The sequence below is a fragment of the Pithys albifrons genome, chromosome 4, assembly GCF_047495875.1.
Source record: "Pithys albifrons albifrons isolate INPA30051 chromosome 4, PitAlb_v1, whole genome shotgun sequence".
Taxonomy (NCBI): Eukaryota; Metazoa; Chordata; class Aves; order Passeriformes; family Thamnophilidae; genus Pithys; species Pithys albifrons.
In genome coordinates this window covers 100,751,260-100,762,970 of record NC_092461.1, presented here as the reverse complement: position 1 = coordinate 100,762,970, position 11,711 = coordinate 100,751,260, and the positions used below count along the sequence as shown (strand labels likewise).

General features: G+C 52.0%; 1 long non-coding RNA gene across 1 annotated transcript; it reads right to left on the bottom strand.

Moving 5' to 3' along the window:
- Nucleotides 1-9,500: 9,500 nt before the first annotated feature.
- LOC139671724 (uncharacterized) lies at nucleotides 9,501-10,979 on the bottom strand. The gene is made up of 3 exons (XR_011697772.1): nucleotides 10,716-10,979; nucleotides 10,395-10,630; nucleotides 9,501-9,546 (listed from the first exon to the last, which is right to left on the bottom strand). It is a non-coding gene; the product is annotated as an uncharacterized lncRNA (long non-coding RNA).
- Nucleotides 10,980-11,711: the final 732 nt, after the last annotated feature.

Sequence of the window (11,711 nt, the reverse complement as noted above, 5' to 3'; positions counted from 1 at the left end):
CCGTCCAAACCCACCCACAGAGCCCCCCACTGACACAAACCTCTCCAAACCTCACCTTGAGTGGTCACGGCGATGCCCCGTCTGCTGCTGGGAGCCAGGCCCTCTGGGCAAAGGAAGCTGGGCATACAAAGCACTGGCCAACGAGGCTGCACCTCTGACTACAGAGGGCTCGAGACGCTGCTAGTCTGCAAAGTGCCCGGGACTCCAGGGCACTGGCCCAGACTTACGGGCGGCCCTGGGCCCAAAGGCCTGCGGAGGCTCCTTCTCTCCGCCTCGAGGGCACCCAGACCCGCTCCCCGCTAACGGGGCGGTCGCCCCGCACAGCCTGCCAGCTGAGGGAGCACCGAGGCTCCCAGACCCGGACCCCGATTACGGGCGGGTGCACACCCAGGGAGCCACAGGACTCGGCTTCCCCCTGCACTAATAGCAATAAGATTCCAGTACCAGGAAAAACAGCTAACGGCCTAAGGCCTGGGGGCCTTCCTCCACGGACAGGGAGCTGCACACCTCCCGGCCCTGGACCTCGGAACGGCCAGGGCCAGGAATACCCACCTGATTACAGGGACTCCCTCCAACCGCCCGCCGAGCACTGGGGTCGTACAAAGCCCCGCTTACAAGGCTGCCCCTTCTAGGCTCGGCACCCCCAACAATGCCCTCCACGGCCTAAGGTCGCGAGGACAGGGCCCCAGCCCTGAAGACAGGGCGGGCACATGCTGGCACGTCACCAGCAGCACTGGCACAGACCCAGGCCCTGGCTACAGGCGGGTCACCGAGAGGCTTTGCTGCCTCCTCGGAAAGAAGGGCCGAGGCTGGGCCGTGTCTCCGTTTGTGGGTTTTGAGGGCACGCCCCGGTTGTTGCACACAGCCCCTCTTTCCCTCCTGGGAAGCCTAAGCTACGCTACCTGCTTTTCTAGGGGGACCAAGGGACACGCTCGCTCTCTCACTCACACCGACAAAGACAAGACAGAGACACAAAGGGGCAGCGTCGCAGGAGAGGGAGCAAGCTCTGAGCAGCAACCTGCGGCGAGCCATTCCTGACGCCCAGCAGCGGGAGAACACGGCCTCAGACTTGCCCTGGCCTGCCCAGACACCTCAAGCCCCTGACTACGGAGGGCGGCTTCAAGGCTGGACAACGAACACAGGCTGTGACATGCCCAGGCTACAGGGGGGTCACCGTGGCCAGCAGCCGCCACCAGGCTCAAGGTGCCAAGGGAAACAAAGAAGCCCTGCTCCGCTGACACAGTGGCCTGCAGTCAGGATACCTCCATTTGCCCCCGGGATGTGGAGAAGGGCTCTCTCACTCTCCTTACAGTGTTTCCCGCTCTCCCTGGGCAGCCAAAGGAGAACCGTGGCAAAAGGCCAAAAACACCAAAGGAAAGACCCAGCCATGTTTACGGGGGGGTCGCCCAGTGAAAGCCAGCGGGGCACCCTGAAGGTTCCTGCTGCACTTCAACATGTGTGTCTGTCCAGATGACGGCAGGGACAGTTGTTTGCCCAGAAGGCCTGTCCTGTGCTCCCTCTTGACCTCGATGCTGCTGATCCTCCTCTGCACTCTTTCCTCGATGTCCATCTCCATCTGTTTCTCGACAGCTTCTGCAAGATAAAGAGAAGAGGGTTAGCCCTGAGGTCTCTCTATTAACCTCTACTCCTGTACAAGGACTTAAGTCTTGGAGCAGTACTTGTTTTCATTATATATTGTCTCCTGAACCCACACCAAAATTTTAATGTGATTCATCCTCTTTTCTTTTGTTTTCCTCCCTTTTCAGCCTTCTAACCCGTTTGCTGCTTGAAAAATCTGTGGCTGGACTCGGCATGAAGTACTTATTACCATTCTTTTTCTCTTCTTACAGGAAAATTACGTCCAAGATCCTTTGTTAAACTTTGACTCCATGATTGGAAAGAACGTAAAACAGTATTCCTAATTTATGGAGTCATTCCCTAGGATGGTGAATTTTTTTTTCAGAAAAATCTGTCTCCTTCACCCCATCAGCAAGTTTAGTTTCTACAACTAAAAGAACTGCACACATCCAGAATGCTAGTTTAGCACAGCCTGCTTAAATGTCCATTCTTTCTCCTACCTAAATTGTCTTGCCAACTTGCAGATGCCTGCTATGAAAATGCTACCAATGTCTTCCCTGAAGTACTTCTGATTTTGTCTTTAAATAGGATGGCCCCACGCTTATATCCCTCCAAGATGTTTATTCTGTCCCTAATAGTTATGCCAGATTGCTCTGAAAAATGTTTTTTTTGTCCCCCATAGGCACTCTCTTTTTTTTTTTACATGTTCCCGTTTCAGGAAAAGCCCAGTAAGTCAATTTTTCTCTCAGAGATCTTCTTTCTGGCCTGACACTTTACATAATGATTTTCCTTTCAAATATCTCAAGTGTCCTTTTGCAGTTTTCTCAGCTTTATCAAACTCTGTGGCAGCTGAGTTACCTCATGAAGTCTCAGTTCAATAAGCTTTTCCCTCAGAATTGTCACGAAACACCCTGCTGCGCTCTGATGCTGTAGGCCAACACTCCCTAGTCTCTAACAGTCCAAAATTAGCCCCAGGGCGACTCTACAAGCTTTTATCGGAGCTTTTCAAAGCACCTTTCGCCTGCCCTGCCTCAGGGCTGAGGGGAGCGGCGGGGAAAGGGCACAGCTACGGCACGGCCGAGCCCCCCCACCGCCCTCACGGCACCTGTCGCTGTCCGTGTAGCCCTCACAGCCCCCCAGGAGCGTGGGGGACACCCAGTGTGCAAAAAGTAAGTGACATAAAAGCCAATGCTAAAGCAAAACAAGCTGCTAAAACCATGAAAAGCAAATCGCTGCCCTAGTTCCAGAAACAAACAAAAACCTGGTAAACAGATACTGTATCAAAAGTCAGATTTCAAAGAAAAATACAAAAATAGTAACAAAATAGTAACAAAAAAGTTAATTAGTTACTACATACAAAGTTAGTTTAGCACTTTGCAAAACTGAGCATGAAAAAACCACACTAAAAATTAAAAAGCTGAGTAGTAAAGCCAAACCTGTTCACAACAATAAAACAAGTTACATTTCAATGGAAAACATCTTTGAGAAATAACCCAAATACTAGAACCAAAATACAACAAAGAGCAATAAACTGATGCCAAAGGGGTTTTCTGATTTTTCATTTTTATAGATTTTAGAAATATTTGTAACTGTAGCAAATGTAGTGTTCATACTTGTAACAGCTCATGTTCATTGTTTATACATCCCAACCCCTACCACAGATCAGGAGCTCAAATTCTTTTAGCTATTTAGGCTCTCTTCGAGGTACAAGAGCTGACAACTATCAGAAAGGTCTGCAAAACAAGACCAAACATAAATCAACAACCTTGAGTCTGAGAACACTGGAAAAACTCCAAAGCCCGAGGAAAAAGAGCTGATGAAGAACAGGGGGTCCCAGTGACCCCAGTCCCCAAATCCTGGGGGATGGCACAGGGGTGGGACTGGGGCTGGACTGAGAGATGTGTAAACTGGGCATTGGGTGGGCAATATTATAAAAACCATGGAAATCAGTGTTCTAGGAAGAAGGGGGCAGCACGAAGATGTCATCATGTATTCCTAAAAGCCCCAAGCCTGGCCATTAAAGAATGTACCTTTTTATCTTATCCTACATTAACTGGGCTCCAAGTCCTGTTTCTGGGGGCACTCACGGCAGCAAAACAAAAGATGCCTATTAAGTAAAAGTCAGCAAATTGACTTTTAATTTCCTAACGGGGGGGGAGATTTCTGTTACCTTTTAGTTTTCACGGATCTCTTTCCTAAGTGACCAGAAACATTCCTGTGCAAAATTAACCAATCAAGAAAATTTATTAAAATTCTATTAAATAAAATAACATTATGTGTTAGCAAACTGTATTTATGTACCTTTAGTGATTGTGTATGTTAAGAATTTTTCAGGAGACCCACTACAAGAAAGATGAAATAGACTGTTTCAAATGTTGCTAACCCTGTTCCCAGCAGTCTGGATAAAAGAAAACCCTCCCTGAAAACTCCTAAGAAAAAAAATAAACCTCAGAACCCGTAAGACCAACAACCCTCAAATTTCACTCGACACAAATTGCTGAACTTTTGGCAACTATTATGACTTTAACACAAACTTTTGTTTTGAAATAGCCACAGTCTCAAGACTTTATTCAGTATTTTAGCAGTGTATGTATTTTATGTGAGCTATGGCTGTGTACATGTTAGAATTTTGTGTGATTATACGTTGTGTCATGATACACCTGAATTGCAGAACTAGCACAGATATTCACCTGTTTAAAGAAATGCTGGGGCACTTAAGGAAACCTCAGCACATGCTAAAGCAAATTAAACATGATACTGAAAGCATTGAAACTGTCTCAACCAAAGTTAAACGAGTAAAAACCCACCACTGGTAAAGCATTTTTATAAGCTATTTGCCCACTGCCTCATAAGCTATTTAAGTCCCTGGTACCCCCAGTCATAACTACAGCAACAGCAATACTCTTGCTAGCACTGCTCAGTGTGTAGCTATAGTGCAAATAAAGCAATAAAGACAAAAATTGTAAGTGATACCAGCAATACACATGTATATCAAACCCCAATAGTACTGAAACTGAACAAAAGACTTTGTACACTTTGAAACACTGGGGGGACTGAAAGAGAAAAGAGACCAAAAGCCCCTAGTTTTGTGAAATTTCTATTTCTGCTCTGCAAAGTGTTGTTTGCACAGCAAGGCCACTGAACAGCATGAAGTCCTAGAGCCACCATGTTCAAGTACAAATTGTCAGGAGCCCAGTGTAGCAAGGTTAGGAGTCACACATTCCACTAACCTAGACATCTCTATAGGATGAGGTGGTAAAGAGCCAGGATTTTGTAGAGTTACAGCCAAGGGTTTACGAGTTTTACAGACCCATGTTGTCATCGAACAAAGAAAGGCAAAAGTCCAGCAGTGATGAAGACGCGTCAAGACCACCCCGAGGGATGAAGTCAGGAGACCCCAACCCAAATTCGAAGCCAAAAGAAAGCTCTGCCCAAGACTCCGCCTAGTCATTAATATGGAAATTAGAAGGTGTCACTATAGACTTAAGACTATAAAAAAGCTTATTTTCCATAAACAAGCTAGGCAAGTTTTTGCCCAGTATGAACTGCCTTGTCTCCAACGTTGTCAATAAATGCCTTTGCTGATAAAAGTAAAAATTTTCTCTTAGCAGTTATTTTTGTGACGTTTTCGCTTATCTGAACTCATCGAGTACTTTTCTGATTATAATTTTCTTTCATAAAAATCTTTTTTTACCCAACCTGTAGTTTTACTTTGTACAACGAAATCAACTACATGAATGCTAATTCAGCAGAGCCAAGTAACACTTTCTTTCTTTTTAATACTTTAATCTTCTTGCCTGCTCATAAGTTCTCTGCTACAAAAATGCTGCCTATGTGTTTCCTTAAAGTTCTTCTGATTTTCCCCCAAAAATGATCACCCCATGCTAACATCCCTCTAATGTGTTTGTTTTGTCCCTGACATTTACCTCATATTTCTCCCAAAACTGATACCTGTAGATTAGCTCATGGTTTACCCTCTCAATAACCCCAGTGAAACAGCCTGCTTTAGTCTAATGCCGAAGTTCAAAACTTTTTACCCTTCCAACTGCACCACATCTACCCTGGGGAACCTTTCAGGGCACCTTTTTCTCACTGTGTCCCTCACACCCCTCAGGGACACAGGAGACGCCTGTTTACCCCTCAGGGTACCCTTTTTCCCCTCACAGATTCTTAGGGGTATGCAGGGGACACCCACCTCCCACTCAGGGACACGCACAGGGACCCGTGTTTCACCCCCCCAAAATGCTCCTCACTCAGCTTTTGTGTCCAACAGCCCACAATCTCCCCCAGAGAGACTTCACAAGTTTTTATCCACCTTTTCAAAGCGCCTTTCACCTGCGGCCGCCTCAGGGACCTGTCTGAGGGCTGCGGGAACGGCGGCCCCGCCCCGCCTGAGGCGGGAAAGGAGGCTCAGCTGTCCCAGCGGGGCCGCCCTGCCTCCCTCAGGGCACCATCACGGACCCCCGGGGACCCCCCTGGCTCCTCAGGGACCCTTCAGGGCACCTTCTTCAAAACCCCTCTGTTATTGTCAAGACATCTCATAATTCACCTCAAAATGTGCTCTATTCAGTTTTTCCCTCAAAGATCGTCAGTCTGTTCTTGGCGTTTTACCTCAATTTTCCCTCAAGACATCCTGTATTTGAAGCTGCAAAGTTCCCTCAGCTTTACCTGTACGAAGTTCTCTGTCTCCTCTGGTGTTCCCCAGCATCTCTACCGACAGACCCTCTGCGCCTCTGTGCCGTACTGCCTCTCACGCCGCTCCCGAACGCACTCTCCCTCCTGAAAATGCCAAAAATCCGACCTGAGGCGACTCCAAACCCTTTTTTTGAGCCCCTCACGGGTGGGCGGGACTGGGGGGCTGAGGGGAGCGGCGGGACCGCCCCCCGGGCGGGCGGGAAAATGGGACCAGCTGCAACAGAGCGGCCCCGCCCGGCCCCGCGTCCCGCTGGGGGCTCCTGCGGCCTCTCGGTGACCACCAGGGGGCGCCTGCGACACATTGGACACCTGCCTGTCCCCTCAGGGACCCCCACAGAGCCCGCAGTGACACACGGGGCACCCCTGTCCCCTCAGGGACACCCACAGAGCCCGCAGTGACACACGGGGCATCCCTGTCCCCTCAGGGACACCCACAGAGCCCGCGGTGACACACGGGGCACCCCTGTCCCCTCAGGAACACCCACAGAGCCCGCAGTGACACACGGGGCACCCCTGTCCCCTCAGGGACACCTACAGAGCCCGCAGTGACACACGAGGCACCCCTGTCCCCTCAGGGACCCCCACAGAGACACACGGGGCACCCCTGTCCCCTCAGGGACACCCACAGAGACACACGGGGCACCCCTGTCCCCTCAGGGACACCCACAGAGCCCTCAGCGACACACGGGGCACCCCTGTCCCCTCAGGGACACCCACAGAGACACACGGGGCACCCCTGTCCCCTCAGGGACCCCCCACAGAGCCCACAGTGACACACGGGGCACCCCTGTCCCCTCAGGGACACCCACAGAGCCCGCAGTGACACACGGGGCACCCCTGTCCCCTCAGGGACACCCACAGAGCCCGCAGTGACACACGGGGCACCCCTGTCCCCTCAGGGACACCCACAGAGCCCGCAGTGACACACGGGGCACCCCTGTCCCCTCAGGGACCCCCACAGAGCCCGCAGTGACACAAGAGGCACCCGCCTTGTCCCTTCGATCCACAGGGCACCTCTGCCCCCTCATGGACCCCAACAGAGCCGGCGGAACCCAGGGGGCACCCCGTGTCCTGTCATGGACCCCCACAGAGCCCCAGTCCCACCGTGCGTTTTTCCCCACAGCCCCTTTAAGTGTCGTCCTCTCCCATGCACGAAGTCCCCACAGACTTCTCCACAGTGTTCCCCCCTCCCATACCAACCCGTGGGGTTCCCCCGCAGACACTCCCATGGGGTCTCCTCCGTACTCACCCGTGGAGTGTCCCCCATACGTTCCCATGGGGTTACCTCGCAAGTTTCCCCCTCATACCCACCCGTGGGGTCCCCGGGGTTGACCACGCACAGCACGGTGGGGCGGCAGCGGCCCCGCGCGTCCCGCAACTCCCTCCGGGGCACGGCCACATCCAGCGCCCAGCCTCGGGATTCATCCAGAGGGTACGGGATGGCCATGGCCCCTGCCAGCCCCGCGGCTGCCCCGAGCAGGGGAGATCCGGCACCGGCACCCGGACCCCCCGTGGGCAGCGCCAAGCCGGGATCCGCAACCAAGGGGACCTTGGATCACATCTGCGAAAACCTCCTACCCCAACGGGACCCCATAATTTGGGTGGCCCCCCACCACCCCATACTCAAACATTTTGATGCTCCCGTACTCCAGGTGGGTATCCCCCCACACCCGGTGCCCACATTTGGCTGCCCCTCATACCCCAGGTGGGTGCCCCCCCGTGCCCGAAGTGGCTTCCCGGGGGCAGTACCATCCCCGTGTCCTTCTCCAGCCCCTACAGAAGCGATCGGGCACCAGGCACAGCTCCTGCAGGGGCACTGGGGGGCACTGCTGGGATCGGGGAGACGGGGGGAAAGGGGAGAACTGCTGGGATAGCGGGGCAAGGGGGGAACGGAACGGGGGGGCACCGGGGTTGGGGCAAAGTGGATGCCTTTTTTTCCAGAGGGTCCACACACACATCTGAGGGTCCCTGGAGAGCCCCCGGCACCAGAGAAGCCACACACACATGTCCCCTGTGTCCCCTGTCCCCAGAGTGTCCAACACCAAAAGGGGTCCCTACTCCCCCACACTGTTCCGTGGCACTGAGGTGACTTCTGTCCCCAGGATGACCCCTGTTCCCAGGAGTCCTCATATTCCAAGATCGCCTTAACCTCAGTACCCCGGTGTCCCCAGGACACCCCTCTCCCCGCAGGGCCGTGCATTACTCCACTCTTCCCTCGCCCAGGACATCCCTAGTCCCTTCCCAGGACATTTTCTTTTCCTCCATCTACTCCTTTCCCCTCTATTTACCTGTCCTTCCTGTCCCCCCGTTTTTCCTTTCCTTCTTTGTCCCTCTGTCCTCTCTCCTCTCTGTCCCCCCTGCCCATTAAGTTATCCACCCCTGTCCCATCCTATCCCCCCGTGTCGTCCCAGTCGCCTCTCTATCCTACCCCTTTGTCTCCCCCCATCCGTGTTTCGTCCTTCCCTTCCCCCCGTACCTTTTTCTACCCGTCTCTCCCCCTCTTCCCGCCTTTCATCCCCTGCACCTCCCGTACCGTGTTCCCCTCTATCACACTTTTCCGTCCCCCCGTCCTCTCTGTCCCACCAGCCACTGTCACCCCCTGTATCTCCTCTGTCCCCTCTATCGCACCCACTGCCCCTCTCTCTTCCCCTGTCCCCCCGGTCCCGCCCCTGTCCCCGGTCCCGTCCCCTGTCCGCACTCACCGCGGTGCTGCTCCGGGCGCGGGGGAGGATGTGGATGCGGGGGAAGGCGCGGGACCCCCCGGCCAGGCGCTGGCAGCGCGAGCGCGGCACAGGGACCGACTGCCCGTGCAGCCGGGGGACAGTGGGATTGGGATAGTGGGGCTGGGACAATGGGGATGGGCTTGGGATAGGATGGAATGGGGTGGGGTGGGGTCGAATGAGATGGGGTGGGATGGGATTGGGATGGGATGGGGTGGAATGGGTGGGGTAGAAAGGGTTTGGATGGAAGGGAATTAGGTGGATTGGAATTGGATTCAGTTGGCTTGCTTGAATAAAGAGCTGATAAGAGAAGGCTGTTAACACCTCGTCAACACAGCAGGAGGGCAGAAACCTGGGTAAATGGGCAGTCCGAACAGCTTTTGTTTAAATTATCTTCTATAAAATTCTTATATTAGAAAATCTGTGTTAAACAAATAACTGTCTGTAATAGATATTTGAAACCACCTGTATAAAAATCACCCCATTTTTGTACACGGTAGACACGTACTTTGTTTAGGTATGAGCTCCCTGCGTGACTCCAGCCATGGGCAAGCTGTAATAAAATTTTGCTTTACCATTAATATCTAGATTTTCTTTAAATCACAGTCCCACCGTGCGTTTTTCCCCACAGCCCCTTTAAGTGTCGTTCTCTCCCATCCATGAAGTCCCCACAGACTTCTCCGCAGTGTTCCCCCCCATACAAACCCGTGGGGTTCCCCCGCAGACCCCCCATGGGGTCCCCTCCATACTCACCCATAAATTTTCTGGGGTACCCCGTGGGTCTGGGCACCCTGTAACTCAAATGGTCACTCCATAGTGCTGGGAACCCCATAACTCAAACAGGCACCCCACAACTCTCTCAGGCACCCCACAGGATGTGCTGGGGCACCCCAAGGGTCTGGGCACCCCATATATGGTTTGGGGTAACCCCAAAACTCTAATGGGCACCTCATAAATAATAAGACACCCCATGGGCATTCTGGGCACCTTAATGGTCTGGGCATCCTATAACTTCAGTGGGCACCCCATAGACTGTGCTGGGCACCCCACGGATCTGGGCATCCCACATATTGTTTGGGGGCACTCCACAGATCACCCAAAACCCAATCCTGGGACGCCCCCAAATCCAACACCCCCTCCATTAGAACCCACTTCCCGAACCGTGCCTGGGTGTCCCCAAACACCCCAAAAGTCACATCCCCACCCCGCAGGACCCTCCCCAAACCCCAGCTCTCCACAAGCCCTGCCCAGGGACACGGAGGTGACATTCCCAGGGCTATTCCCAGTGCTATTTGAGGATCGGGCACCCCCTGTCCTGTGAGAGACCCCCCCAGAGCCCGCAGTGGCACACAGGGCCCACATCTCCCTCTCAGGGACCCCCACAAACCAACACAAACGTACCTCACTTCCAAACACGACTGGCTTGTATTTTACTGCATTTTCTTTGGACGACAGCTACTACTGAAATGTTATCCAGGGCTAACTCGGGTAAAGAATCCGTGTAAGTGTCTTAAATGCTTCTCAGCTTGCTGACTTTCTCATGTCTTCAAGAATACTTACTCTTTTACATACTGTGACTACTTATGTGTTAAATTATTTAAGAATAATATATGTGAACACTTCCTCTGCGACGACAGCTGTGTAAGGTAAAATGAAACAACACGTTTCCCAACTAGAAAATTTTAAAGTTTTATCCACCAGAAGATACTTTTGCAGACCTACCACTTTATTCGAAGTGCATTCAGTCCTGTCTTACGAAAATATCTCAAAAGCTTTAGGCTATTAGTCATACACAAGGAGACCTCTTTCCCCCATTCTGCCAGGACAAAGACAGGAGACACAACACTTCACAAGTTACACAGAACTATACAGAGAACTAGAGGTACCACGCCCAGGGACCAAGCGGCAAACGACTGTTTTTGTCTGGCTTTAATGCCTTCATCCCTCTTCTGACAAAAGACAGGGCTTTTTAGCAAGGGTTTACGGTGTTTTGCTAAAACTCCAAAGGTGCTTAAGAACTTCTGAGATAAGACAATGAACAATGAACGCACGTTGAGGTCTTTGCCCAGTGCTTAAAAACTAACGAGTTCTTTTGTGAGCCTCTGTACACCTGGCACTCATCATCCCTGCCTCTCCTCCGGGCTATGAAACTTCCCAAAACCAAATGGAATGGCAGGAAAGCTCCGAAATTCCCCCAAAACTCTATTCCTACCTTGGTCTCGTTGCTTTAGCTTCAGCAAAATCCTGTTTCTGACATTTCCAAATAAAAATAAAGTCATTTTCTTCCTGGAGCCCACCTCCAAAATTCAAACGCGACCTTCAGAATAGAACATCCCCATGAATTGCTGCCACAAGCAGTGCCAGGCAGGAGCCGCCCGGCCTTTACCTCCCCCACACAGACTGTTTGCTGCCAGCACCAGCAGCTTTTTGGGCTGACATGTGGAAAGTCGGCCGGCACCCACGGAATTGCCTTTGCTCCCTTCCTAAAGGAACAAAGCTTCCCGAGTTGCAGCCCCAACAACTCCTTCACCAGATGAGTTTATTGAAACAACTTTTCAGAGCAGGCATTTCTGAGCGTACTCCATCAATCCCAAGAGTTCAGAAAAAACACTGTCCGCTGTCCAAAGGAACTGTGCATGTTACAAGTGAAATGTTTTTACCATTCTCATTTAAACCATCACATGAGCATAAATGGCACTCATTATGCAAATTGCAACA